Here is a 14,149-nt window from a genome sequence, read left to right on the forward strand (position 1 = left end):
TTTTTTCAAATGGAAAATGTTTTTCAATTTTCTTAAAACCAAGTTTCAAAAGAAATCCAAAGAAAAAAGTTTCTTTAAAACTTGTTGACATTTTTCACCGGGAAAAACCAGAAGACACCTAAAACCTTTCTCTAAATGTGTATCTTAACCGATTTTGAAAATATTGCTCCGTTATTTAACAAAAAATCAAAACCAAAATCTGAAGACATGCATCCAGTTGGGCTTATAGTGACTGCTATCTGCCCGACTAGAAGTTTCTAACAAAAATGTAACATCTTTCTACCTAATCCTGATATTTATAACTTATTGTGTTTTACTTCTGTTAGAAACATTTGGTGTACATAAATATTTTAACACAATTATATCACATTATGTTATAAAATCTGATTATAACTCATTGTAATATACTTAAGTTTCGGTTCTTTAGCATTGAGATAGCATTGTTAAAAAAAATTGTATCAAATTATGATAGAAACTAGTTATTTTGAAGCTTAGGTTTATATCACGTTTTGTTATAATTTTGATCTGTTCATAACACAATAAGTTATTTCTTGATTACACCATAGTACTTTTTGTTACAATTTTAGTCATCCTGCATCTAGTTTATAACATAATAAGTTATTGAAATTTTTTATAACATCTTAACACAATATGTTACAAACTTGATATAATTTTCTAGTCGGGTGGTTTTTTTATTGATTCAATCATTGTATTTCTTAAGGAACCTCAACTAAAACTTATCAGTATCACATAGTATTCCTTAAAGTGCTCCAAATAAGTGACCACAATGTCTTTCACAAATGTTCTGGCAAATATAATTTCATTTGGATTGCCGAAAACCATAGACGGTGAAGCAGTAGGACTAAATTTCACAAAAGGTTTCTTGATTAATTACGATTTTTCCAGCTTTTCAGTGTGATTGTGAAAAAAAAACTCCAATATTTCGATCCGTATCAGATCTTTCTCAAGGATTCGGGTTATTGATTGTTTTTTTTTCATCATTAAGATTTCACCACAATTTTTAATTATATTATTATATTGCCTAGGATGTTGAAAGTGAAATAGGTCTCGCGAAATTGCTCACAAATAAATGTCACGAATTAAGTGACAATTTAATGTCACGAAAATTCACAATTCAGTTCGGACAATAGAAACACAAAATTGGCTTGTGGTTAGTGATTCCAGTGCAAGTTGTTCATCTGACTGAGTTATGGAAAGTTGCAGCGATCTTGATAAAACTTTCTGCGAATCTTCTACATTAGAGATTAGCTGGAAGTCAGTGTTTTTTCCATTCCAAATAGGTGAAATAAACCGTTCAATTCGAGTCGGTTTGTTTGTTACGAGCATTAAACGTCTAGAGTGTGTGGAGGGCAGCTTTGCAGGATTTGATCGAACGATGCCAACGGACTCCTTCTACGACAATAATCTGTCGTAAACCAGCTGCAAAAAAAGCTCTCGACTGACACTGTAGTTTCGAAAAGGAATTTTCGAACTAACTGGAAGAGTTCCGGAAAATCTAATGCGATCATTTCTGACTATTTATTTCTATGATACGGGTATGGGCTCTCATGAACCATACGAAAAACTTTTTTTTTGTTTTTACTTATGTGTATTTTAACATAACGCTAATTCTACACTTCGTACAAAAAAAAATAATTTTTGGTAATGCTTAAGCTTAGGCCACAAACAGACTTATTACTTAGAAGAAATTAGTTTCAAAAACATCGTTTGGCATCTCACTAGCACCCTCTATATTACTTAATCCTAAGCATTCATTTACAATTTCTATTTCCCTCGGCTCGATGTAACAATTTAGCAGGTGACGGCTCCCCCTTGGCGTTATCCATTCATGAAACATGAATGAAGGTTCATGATTGAGTCATCTTATGTAAACATTGATCGGCGTCGCGTTTTTTTTCGAAATTTAGAGGTGTTGTAGGTACAGCCGCGCCACCATGATACATGCGAGCACAGTCCGAACCACATATCTTTTTATAAATGACCGTTAAACCGTACGATGATTGCGATTTAAGTACTATGTTGTTTGTACCTAAGCCTTAGGGTCCAGGAGATATGAATTAAATACCTGTGTTTCATCCCTGGAAGCTAAGGACAAAATTCTACTATTGCTGGTACCACTGGTCATGCAGAAGACACTTTTCTATCTTCTTTAGATCTCGAGATAAAGAAGTCTAAAACTTTACTTCACATTCAATACCACCTAGCGATGAAATAACTAACTGATTGGAGCATCAGCAGAACGTTCTCGTCTTTCTGAACAGCTTCGGCAAAAATAACATGTTTTTATCTCCTTTGAATCTCGAGTCCTGATCTTTTTCATCCTTGTCACAGACGACACTTTTTAAGCAGCTTTCGATCCTTAAACATCATTTGACAACTAGTGCCACATATCGGCGAAATCATTCACTAATTGGTGCATCACCTTCTTTTTTCTAAACAACATGTCAGAGACGACGCTTTTTTTATCTGCTTTACATGATAAATAGCAGACGCTGGCGGCGAATTCATCAACTATTGGTGAACCATCTGGTTGTCTCGACCTTCTAAACATTCTTGTCGAAGATAGCATTATTCCAAATAAACTAGATCCAATCTAGATCATCTAGAAAGCATTATTCCACTATATACTATACTACTATAGATATCGCAAGTGATAACTCATGAGAGCTTCTACTGATCAGTGATGAGTGAATATCGCAATTACTTTTGTATAGCGTCTCTTTCAGCTAAATTGCCAACTAATTGGATGTTAATTGCCATTGTATAGTAGATCTTATCTAGTACTTTAACTTGGTTCATAGAAAGTATACCGCTATCTTTAAATACGCCCACAGAGAACATACATCCAAGCTAGAAGAAATTTTCTCTTGAAAGCTGTGTAAGAACTCAAATATTTTTAGCGTTGCCACAACCAGTGGTGAGTATACATATCTAGATAAGTTTCATATTCACCATAGGAACTTTGCGATAGCAGCGCCGCCACGGAATTGCCACTTGTGTTGCCATTTCAAATGACCGTTAAAGCGAAATCCCATAAGTTCAGTGTATTGAGTCAAATTTGACTCTACTTGAGCAGTGTGCAAAATAATTTTATCTCATCTTTGAAATTATCTATTCATTTTATTTGTGGATTTCAATTTTGATCAAATTTCGTTGTCCAAATCTATTTTTACCGATGTCTTTAAGTTAACCCCCAGTGAATTGATTATTGTAAGCAGATTGATCAGTGTTGTCACAATTCAGTAAAGTGAATGACATCATGTGATAGCCCTTCGTCAATACTCAAACTTTGTTTAACACTTGGAGAAGGTAAACTGCCATCTGTTGTTTGCATTTTGAATAGTACTGTGCTTTTTTACGTCCATTTAAATTTACGCCTCCCCCATACTGCCCATGATCGTATATCAGTCCCATCTTTGCTGGGTTTCCTATTCATATGGAACAATTATGCGATCATAGGCAGTATAGTGGAGGTAAAATAAGGTCGGAGTGTAACACATTTATCATGACTGTCGTTCTTTATGCGATATTTTCATCAGACACTCTTGATCCCATATTTTACCCATTCACATTTGAAACTATTTATAGAAGTAGTTTCAAACATTCCAATTGCATTCCAAGCAAATGAATCGAGGCAGCCTTCTTATAAGACATACAATATTATGATTCATTTGCGAGTATCAGAATTCGAAGCATAAAGAAGGTTAGATTATGATCCGCACTTCTCATGCGATCTATAAAATGTTCTTCAATACGCCGTCTGTAAACAATGTTATCAACGGGCACACAAGAAATCGCTTTGATACTGAATCGTCAATCCACGCTGCTGTGGCTGTGTCACTTCATCATAGCCGATCGCAACGCAACCGGTTGAGTCGAGTCAGCTGGTTGTTTTGCGTCGTCGTCGTCGTTCCATTCAGTAAACTCGTTTGAGCAAGTAGGTACCCTATCGTCAAATCCCCCGACTTTATCGCACGTGTTTGCGTTTGTACATGTGGGAAGGACCACAAACATGAAGTTTCCTGTAACGGATTCCTAACTGACGCGTACGTACATGTATGTTCAAGTTTTTTTTCTCTCTGTATGCGGAACGAAGAATAATCGCGGGCGAGATAGCAGCAATCACCGCCGAACATAGGTCACAGTGTATAGTAATTGACCAACAATTAACGAGGTGTCGACGAAACTAGACTTGATGATGCCGCGCTGTTCCACCGCGCGCGGATAGTTTGTTCATCATATATGATAGGTTGTTATCAGTTCGGAGCTCGTTCGCGGTACGGGAAGAGAAAGTTCCGTGCTGATAACGAGATGACGGTGCGGTCGGTGGCGTGTCAAAAGTTAAGTGGAAATTGTTGTGATACGAGGTTGATAGTGGAAGAACTATCTGCCCGGCTAGCTCAGTCGGTAGAGCATGAGACTCTTAATCTCAGGGTCGTGGGTTCGAGCCCCACGTTGGGCGAGTATAATTTTTTATACCGGAATATATACATATACTGCACTGCTTGGCAACGATTTTTTGCTCCAATCAATTTCAACGAACCAACTGACATCAATCTAGCAAAAATCGATGTTTACTCATATGCTGAACCTCATTCGCTGTGAACACCTTAATATCTATATGGGGATGTAGCTCAGATGGTAGAGCGCTCGCTTAGCATGTGAGAGGTACGGGGATCGATGCCCCGCATCTCCAGTTATCATTTTTGTCCGATTCCAACAAGTCGTGAACATTTCGTCACAACTCTTGGTTTCGAATGTACTTCTCCGTCATGGTGCCAGCAGTGTTGGGTATGTATTGCCAACGTTTGCCATTTTTTCCATCCATTTAGCGCCTAACTAAACGGTCTCCGTTTATTGACTCCTATTTGGCTCTGCAAAGGGAAAACGGAATCGTGTAAATTTTTATAAATGCCAGCACCATCGCTCGCCATCGTCGTTATTTAGTCACATTTTTCAGTTGAACCGTATTGGTATGTGTGAGAACGACACCTCGCCCATCGTACCGTGTATGTCCGGTGCTGGAGGGTTGTGCGTGTCTGATTCTCATTAGAATTGATCCCTCCGGGTCCCAGTTGGACTAACTAACGGTAACGAACGATCTGGGTAGCAATGGCACATAAATGCGATGTTAATAGTTGGACATTTTTTGCTTTCTAATGGGAATTTTTTAATTGATCTGATACAGTGGCAGGATAGACTAAACTGTCCACGTTCGAATGGGTTGGGTAGCATGAATAAGCAAACCTGCGATATAGAATGAAGTTCACCATCACCAAGAAGACTGCGTCAAGAATTGTTTGTATGTTGACAAATCAAGGGAAGAGCACATACCTGTGAAAGAGAAAAAATAACTTAATTAGAATCGTCCATAAATGATATCTTAGAGAAGGTTTCAAAATTTCTAAATCATTTATTTCATCTTAGATGTATTAATTAATGTATACCTATCAAAAGCTATTATAAAAAAATAATTTTAGAAATCAACTATTCGTCATTTTTGTTGATTTATCATCATTCAGTACAATTTACAGGGGATGGCCAAAATGTTTGGGATAGGCAACTTTTTTTTCTCTCACAAAAAAGTTCAGCATGCTATAACTTTTCATAGAGCGCATCAAAAAATCTCAAATTTTGTCTGTTTGTCAACCTATTATATGTGCATCATTGGTACAAATTTGGGCTTGATTGATTAATATTTCGCAAAGTTAGAACCGTTCGGGTAAAACACCTTTTTTTAGACAACGCATTTTTGAGCTGTCATATCTCGGAAACCAGTAAACCGAATTGAATGAAATTTTGAACGTACACTAACAATATGTAAATGCTTCACAAACTATTAAAACATAGATACTTTTCAAACGTTGAAAAAAGTTATCATGGATTGGCACTTTTTGGACTTTTCTCGAAAAAATGTAATTTTTTTACATTAATGTGAATAAATTTTAGTGTTGATATCCAAAGATTTTCCACTTCTGTTCTCAAATTATCTCTAATCAGATATATTAGAGCCTATTTAGATTGAAGGAAAAACACATTTAATAATTTTTGGTGTGGTATTGTAGATTTGACTTATTTTCCTCTATATGGGTAAAAATTTCAACCCGATATAACTTAATTCGCCGTGAGAAAATATTACATTTTATAACGTCGTATTGAGTATCAATATATTGTTGATAAACGTTAAAAAATTCATTCAATTTGGTTCACTGGTTTCCGAGTTATGACAGCTCAAACATGAGTTGTCTAAAAAATAGTGTTTTACGCGAACGGTTCTAAGTTCGCGAAAAATTAATCAATCGAGCCCAAATTTGTACCAATGATGCACACATAATAGATTGACAAACAGTCAAAATTTGAGATTTTTTGATGCACTCTATGAAAAGTTACAGCATGTTGAATTTTTTTGTGGGAGAAAAAAAGTTGCCTATCCCAAACATTTTGGCCATCCCCTGTATATACTTAGTGAAAAATATGAAAAATACATATCCCCTTTTCAATTTCTGTTTTGAAATACCAAACGAATACATTGAATACAAAGAAAGCTCAATCCCAGTTGCTCCCATCGCAACATATCCAACCCAAATGTTACTACACCAACACCGAGTCTCGGAAGCAAAGCGCAAACTAGTTCAAGGATCTCACTGTATAGCCGACCGAATCACTCCATTAAATCTGAATCGCAAACTTTTCGGCAACCTTGTTTCTTAGTTTTCCGCAGAGAGCTGGCCTTTGTTTCAATGTTTTCCAGAATGAAGAATGGAAACCCATTTCCGCCTTCCAGCAGCGATCCCACTCCTTGAACTTTCATTATCGGAATACGCTTCGTTTGAAAGAAAGTGGTATGAACGACTACCAGCAGGATTGGAGCAACATTATAGAGTTGCTACAAATCCTGATAAGGGGAAATATGGTATTTATGTGCTTACTCAGTTTAAAAATTGTTGTTTTTATATATTACTAGCTGTTCCGGTAAACGTCGTTTTACCTGTCAACTGTGTTTTTTTGCTATACAGCTCCATAGAGAAGTCTCCCGCAACTTCATCTGTATGGGAGCCCCTTTTCTAGAGATCGGAGGAGTCTCATACCATATTAAGCAAGACAGACAGACAGACAGACAGACAGACAGACAGACAGACAGACAGACAGACAGACAGACAGACAGACAGACAGACAGACAGACAGACAGACAGACAGACAGACAGACAGACAGACAGACAGACAGACAGACAGACAGACAGACAGACAGACAGACAGACAGACAGACAGACAGACAGACAGACAGACAGACAGACAGACAGACAGACAGACAGACAGACAGACAGACAGACAGACAGACAGACAGACAGACAGACAGACAGACAGACAGACAGACAGACAGACAGACAGACAGACAGACAGACAGACAGACAGACAGACAGACAGACAGACAGACAGACAGACAGACAGACAGACAGACAGACAGACAGACAGACAGACAGACAGACAGACAGACAGACAGACAGACAGACAGACAGACAGACAGACAGACAGACAGACAGACAGACAGACAGACAGACAGACAGACAGACAGACAGACAGACAGACAGACAGACAGACAGACAGACAGACAGACAGACAGACAGACAGACAGACAGACAGACAGACAGACAGACAGACAGACAGACAGACAGACAGACAGACAGACAGACAGACAGACAGACAGACAGACAGACAGACAGACAGACAGACAGACAGACAGACAGACAGACAGACAGACAGACAGACAGACAGACAGACAGACAGACAGACAGACAGACAGACAGACAGACAGACAGACAGACAGACAGACAGACAGACAGACAGACAGACAGACAGACAGACAGACAGACAGACAGACAGACAGACAGACAGACAGACAGACAGACAGACAGACAGACAGACAGACAGACAGACAGACAGACAGACAGACAGACAGACAGACAGACAGACAGACAGACAGACAGACAGACAGACAGACAGACAGACAGACAGACAGACAGACAGACAGACAGACAGACAGACAGACAGACAGACAGACAGACAGACAGACAGACAGACAGACAGACAGACAGACAGACAGACAGACAGACAGACAGACAGACAGACAGACAGACAGACAGACAGACAGACAGACAGACAGACAGACAGACAGACAGACAGACAGACAGACAGACAGACAGACAGACAGACAGACAGACAGACAGACAGATAGACAGACAGACAGACAGACAGACAGACAGACAGACAGACAGACAGACAGACAGACAGAGTTAAAGCTAATTCTAAACTGAAATCGTTTCAGTGTAGCCAGTATTAAAAACCAAAAAATGGCATTCTCTAGTTAAATCTATTGAAACAAAATCATTTGTTCCAAAGGCGAGACGTTTTCCTAGATGCCATTCATATCAGAAGCCTTTAAGATTCAGACAATGCACAACGACGTCGGCGTCCAATCAAGGCAATCTGTAAGGTACGTTGGAAGGACGACAAAGCCATCAGACCGTATTTTTCCCGGTAAAAGCTCAAAGGTCAGCAACTTTTGCTTTCTTGTTGATTCGGTGGTGGTTTCGTTCGGCACTGCGGCCCGGCGGTTGGCATGTCCCAAGGCTCAACGCCGGAGGGGAGCTCAGAGCAGCACGAGAATGGCGAGATTTATAGCGCTCAATGCTGTGAGGTTTTCCTTACCCGTCTCTCTCTCTCTCTTTTTATGGCAAGGATTTTCCCGGATAAAAGGATCGTCCAAGGTTCGACGTTCGAAGCACGGTCGGTCACAGCTTTGGTGGTGCCAAGGAAAGTCAAGCAAACGCGGATAAATCAGTTCTGCTTTTCTTGGTTGGAACTTGTTCTTTTTTCGGTGGGATACATTTTTTGAATCGCCTTGACTTATTTGTTGCTGCTGGTAATTCTCAATTAAAGGGAGCACCAGTGGAGAAAAGATGTGCAAAGAGGTTTTAATCAAGAAGAAAACTAGAGAAAGAGATCTGGTTTATTGGACGGTTTGGGAGTTTGATATTGTTTCATTCTGGAGGTAGATCACAGTGTTGCTAAAATCTCTATAGAAGAAAATCGAATTCCAAATTTTTCAAACAAAGAAGGAACTGATGCTCGGCGTAGCTCGTCATCTCTACCATTGAGCTCGACAACAAAGACTCGTAAACATGTAGCCATGTTCCACTCATAGAGCGGTCCCGATTGTTGTTTCGCAAACATTTCCCGGGAAAGTGGTCCCGTTTGGTCGTATGTATGCGGTTGTATCGAATATTCAATCTCAGCACTTTTCAGACAATGTTCTGTCGTCTCTGTCTAGACATAGTTTTATTGTAATCTTATCAGACGACGACGACGACGGTAAACAAGCAACGACGAACATCGTTCTGAAGATGGAGAACGACCAACAACGACGGAGAACTTGCAGTGGAAAATGTTCCGATTTATGTGAGCCACAGGCGGAGTTTGGCGATGACGACGATGACGACAACGGCAACGAACGGGAACAAACATTCGATGAATTCAATTTGCATTTAAGAACTCTTGAGACGTCTTTATTGGAGTGCGCGTATGGCGTTGTTTGGTTTTTGGAGTCAGGGTTTAAAATTGTCCTTGGACTTTATAAAGAACATTGAAATAAGAATTTCATATCAAATCATATTAAAATCTCGCAAAAATCTCAATCTCACAGGCTTTCTGCTTTTCTAGATGTGTAACCCAGGCAAATACTTAATTATAAAAAACGATATCATGTTACGTTTTCATATTTTTTTTTTACTTATTCGTTTATTTGGAAGGCTCGAGCGCCACATGGGCATAAGTGAGCCGAAATCTTTTGTTTTTACATTGATTTTACATTTTACAATTTATTACTGCCTTACTACTATGTTAGTTTGGGAAGCCGAAGTACTCGCGGCTGTTTCGAGGTTAAGGATTGAAAAAAAAATTGGAAAGGAGGGATTGATGGGTTTAAAACTAAATTATTTGCTAACTTATACTAAAAACATTGATGGGACAAATTGTCCATATCTGTAACGGAACCAAAAAGAAAGGACTTTATCGGTAGACAACGACAAGAAGAGGACAAACGGAAGGGGGCGACGACAGACAGGGACGAACAGCAAAACCAAAAAGCGAACAACGAAAACAAGTAACGTACTACATCAAATTCTGACATCAACACGTTTCAAAAACTGATTAAACAGATTCATGTATTCCAAATCAAGTTCTGCCAACACTTCTCTAACGGGTTTCTGTTGTTTTCCTCGGACCCGGAGAAGATAAAATTATGTATAGATATTATTAACTTATCCACACGTCGCAAGATGGCCAATACACTGGAATTCATTAGACACAACCCATACGATTTTATTTGATAAATACAATTTACTAAGAGTTACTTCACAACATGTTTGAAGCGACTATTGTCAGTTCGTCAGAATCGTTTTTTGCGTGTCAAAAATTGCAAAATTTTGACTGCATGGATAATACCAAGTCATTTGAGAAGTGCTAAACGTTTTGAGGTTATGTTAATTGATGTAATAAAGTATATGGAAATCGATTTCCGGGACAGTCAGTAAAACCTGTATCTGCAAGAATCGGGACACAGATACACGACTGTAATTCTGCAATGTATCAAAAAAACTTGCTGAAAACTTTTAGGTGTACACTACCCGTCATAAGTACGGACTCACAAAAAGTATTGCAACAATATTGCATCACCCTGACTCACCTCGATATCTCCAAAACCAGAACACCTACATTAATGCCGCCTTCAGAAAAGTTGTTGCTTTTGGTCTTCTGAATAACTTTCCTGAAGACAGCATCTTTGTAAGTCCTCAGGTTTTGGAGATATCGAGGTGATGCAATATTGTTGCAATACTTTTCGTGAGTCCGTACTTATGACGGGTAGTGTATGTTTATTATTTGTGCCATATCAAATTGGCTTCTCTAGCGGTGTTGAGATAATTCCATATTCTGAATCTTCAAGTCAAACTGAGCCGAAATCCCAATTTTCATGAATTTTGGTGCCCGGGAACCTATTCAAAAATCAATTTGAAGTTAGTATGGGAGCAATTTGTCGAATCACCCCTCGTTGCATTTTGCATTGGGCGGAGCTGTCAAGCAGTTGGTGATTTTAAAAAATCTCTTTGAATTTGATTTAAAGTGCCAAAATAAAGTTCTAAAAATCTGAAAAGAAATCATAGTGGCTCAGAAAAAGGTGAGCACCTTTTGTGTCTTTTTGTATAAAATTAAAAATTCGACAAATTTTTCAAAATTTAAAACCCCAATTATATAAAAAAAAAAATACTTATACTTCACTAACAGTATGGAAGTTTTAGTAGAACCTTTTCACTTGAATCACTAGTTAACTTAAGTTCAAAAACAAAAATGCACGTTATACCATCATGACCAATATTCATCTGCATGATAAATGGTTATTTCCGCTACAATCTAAAGTACAGTGACGAAAATGATAACTAGTTGTAAAACAGTTGAGTTTAAAAATTCAACCATTTACTTTGCCAATTACAAAAATTACAACGCTGGTAAACTAAATTAGGAGCGGTTTAAAATTCATTTACGCACGTTTTACTGCTTCATTGTTCTTTACAATACAACGTATCTAAATATCAAGGTAAGATAATCCCGCAAATGTCAATAACGAGACCCACTTACACATCTGTGTCAGTTATAAAAAGTTGATGAGTGCTTACAAATCTGCGTAGATTTCAAAACTACCCAGGTAACCAATAAGCAGTTAAAATGACACTAATTCGGCACTATATGCGCCTTTACAGCAGGTCAATAAATGCTAATCTGCCATATATGCGCCATTAGTGCTAATTAAATGCAGGCTTTGGCCCGATATACGGCTGATTAAATGCTTATCCCTCCTATCCCCCAGATTGTCAAAAATAAAAACAAAATATTTCCCCTGCCCATTTTACGGCTTCCCTTTCTCTTCTTTTTTCTCACTCTCCTGCTGGGGAACTTTTGAAGCTTAGGGCACGTCCTGAACTGCTGTTGCTGTTTTTTTTTTTGTTGCTGCTTTCGGCCAAATTGGGATTCGATCCCTCGATCCTCGGGTTGACGATGGTGCTGAACCGCGCTACAGGATAAACTATAGATGATCAAATAAAGCGCGTAGGATTTGTCGTCTATTTAAGGCAAGAGTATTACACCGCCAGTTACTTCGTTATGCTATGAGCTCGACAGGTGCTGGTAATAAAATCGATAATTGAAACCCAACCGTGGAAATTATTTGCCAATGCATGTTTTCCCATTGATTTTATTCGTTATTAACTACGATTAACTGGACATGCGAATGAGGATGGCTTCTACAACCGTGGCATGTAAATTAGAAAGTGGAAATGTGTTATGGTTTTAGCATCACTCATCTCTATTAGCAGTTTCATGGCAATAAAGTAGCAGTTATGATGCCTGTTGACCAAAATATACCATGCATTTGAAATGCTACGAAACTGCTGTCAGATTTTAAGTAGCATTTGAATTGTTAATATAGAGCTGTTTAGCAGACGAACTGCTATAATACGGCAGGAGGGAGGCCGAATGCAGATATTAAACAGAAATACGGCTTATTCAAATGCTTATTGGTTACCTGGGTAATTTTTGCATTTTTCGTTTTCTCACTAATACATGAACATTAGTTGGAGTATCTCACCTTAGTATTTAGATACGTTGGTAACAATAGTCAACACTAATTAACATGAAATTCTTCAGGTGAAATTAACGCATCTGGGTTTGTTCCCAAGTCAAATTTTAGCTATGTACTTTGATGCATCCATTGCAGAGCTACAGCCATATTTCTGTATCCATACATATTGGCATTCTTTATTGCACCAACGAACCTAACCTCAAAATGATTGACAATTGTCAGGTCATTTTGGCAGATGTAACATAAGCATGAAAAGGACGACAACAATGTCGGTAAAGTAGAAGATATTCATTGTCGAGCGAAGTGTCAATCATTTTCAGGTGCCTACAAACTTCATTACACTTACAAAGCTAGCCGTGAAAATGTTTGACACTTCTCAGGTCATTTTGACAGACCATACACATGCACGAAAAAGACGGATCATATATTCTACTTTATCGATCTAGTTGCAGTTCTTTTCATGCTCATGTTACATCTGTCAAAATGACCTGTGAAGTGTCAGTCATTTTGACGTTAGGTTCGTTGGTGTAATCTAGGATAGGATACGACAACTAGTCAGCCCAAAAGAGACCAATTTTGGGACCAATAATCTTAGCAACGCGGAAAAACAAGACAGCAAGCTGTGAAATTAGACAGAGAAGTTGCAGGTGTCACATCCTATCCTAGGGTGTAATAAAGAATTACATTGCATTATTTTACAGAAAAAATTGTCATAATAAATCTATCGCAGTCGGTAGGATTCGAACCTACGCTCCCAGAGGGAATCTGATTTCTAGTCAGACGCCTTAACCGCTCGGCCACGACTGCATGCTTACGGTTCGAAAGACATGGCAGCAATGAAAACTGTCTTTCTGTTTAGAATGGTGCACATTCACTTAAATTCGAAAGACGGCTATATTGACATAATCTGAAAAGAACAATATATTTTTGATTTAGACACGATCGGTTTAAATTTATTGACTGTGATAGAAAGAACTCTTCAAAACTTTAGAACTCAAATACGTTATGTCTCACATCCATTAATTGGAGCTAGCAGCTACTATACCAACGCCTTCGTGGCGCAATCGGTTAGCGCGTTCGGCTGTTAACCGAAAGGTTGGTGGTTCGAGTCCACCCGGGGGCGTGAATATTTTTGTGAGTGGCGATAGGAGAACACTGATTCAATGCGCACTTTGATTGTCAATAATTTAAGCCTAACTTTACCAAACACCGTATGTAACATATGTAAACCAGAGTTGCGCAATATCAGTCTTGTCAGGTGACTACTGATATTGCATCATCATCACTATCACTCCGGGCCGTTCAATATCAAAACGACAATGACAGGCAACGATCTGATATTGACCCGCACTCTAGATCACAATCTTTGCAACTGATGTGATATTTTAGTGGTTTTCGCCAAAACTCAAACTTTTTTATGACCAACCTGCAAAACTTTTT

General features: G+C 38.5%; 1 protein-coding gene and 3 non-coding genes across 11 annotated transcripts in view; 2 read left to right on the forward strand and 2 right to left on the reverse strand.

Annotated features, from left to right (window-relative positions):
• The window catches only part of LOC109410817 (disintegrin and metalloproteinase domain-containing protein 10), a 301,283-nt gene that overhangs the window by 178,141 nt on the left and 108,993 nt on the right, over positions 1–14,149 (reverse strand). The window lies entirely within an intron of this gene.
• On the forward strand, positions 4,411–4,483 carry Trnak-cuu (transfer RNA lysine (anticodon CUU)). Its single transcript has one exon. It is a non-coding gene; the product is annotated as a tRNA-Lys (tRNA).
• Positions 13,435–13,516, reverse strand: Trnas-aga (transfer RNA serine (anticodon AGA)). Its single transcript has one exon. It is a non-coding gene; the product is annotated as a tRNA-Ser (tRNA).
• On the forward strand, positions 13,759–13,832 carry Trnan-guu (transfer RNA asparagine (anticodon GUU)). Its single transcript has one exon. It is a non-coding gene; the product is annotated as a tRNA-Asn (tRNA).

This window comes from Aedes albopictus, chromosome 2 (assembly GCF_035046485.1).
Source record: "Aedes albopictus strain Foshan chromosome 2, AalbF5, whole genome shotgun sequence".
Classification (NCBI taxonomy): Eukaryota; Metazoa; Arthropoda; class Insecta; order Diptera; family Culicidae; genus Aedes; species Aedes albopictus.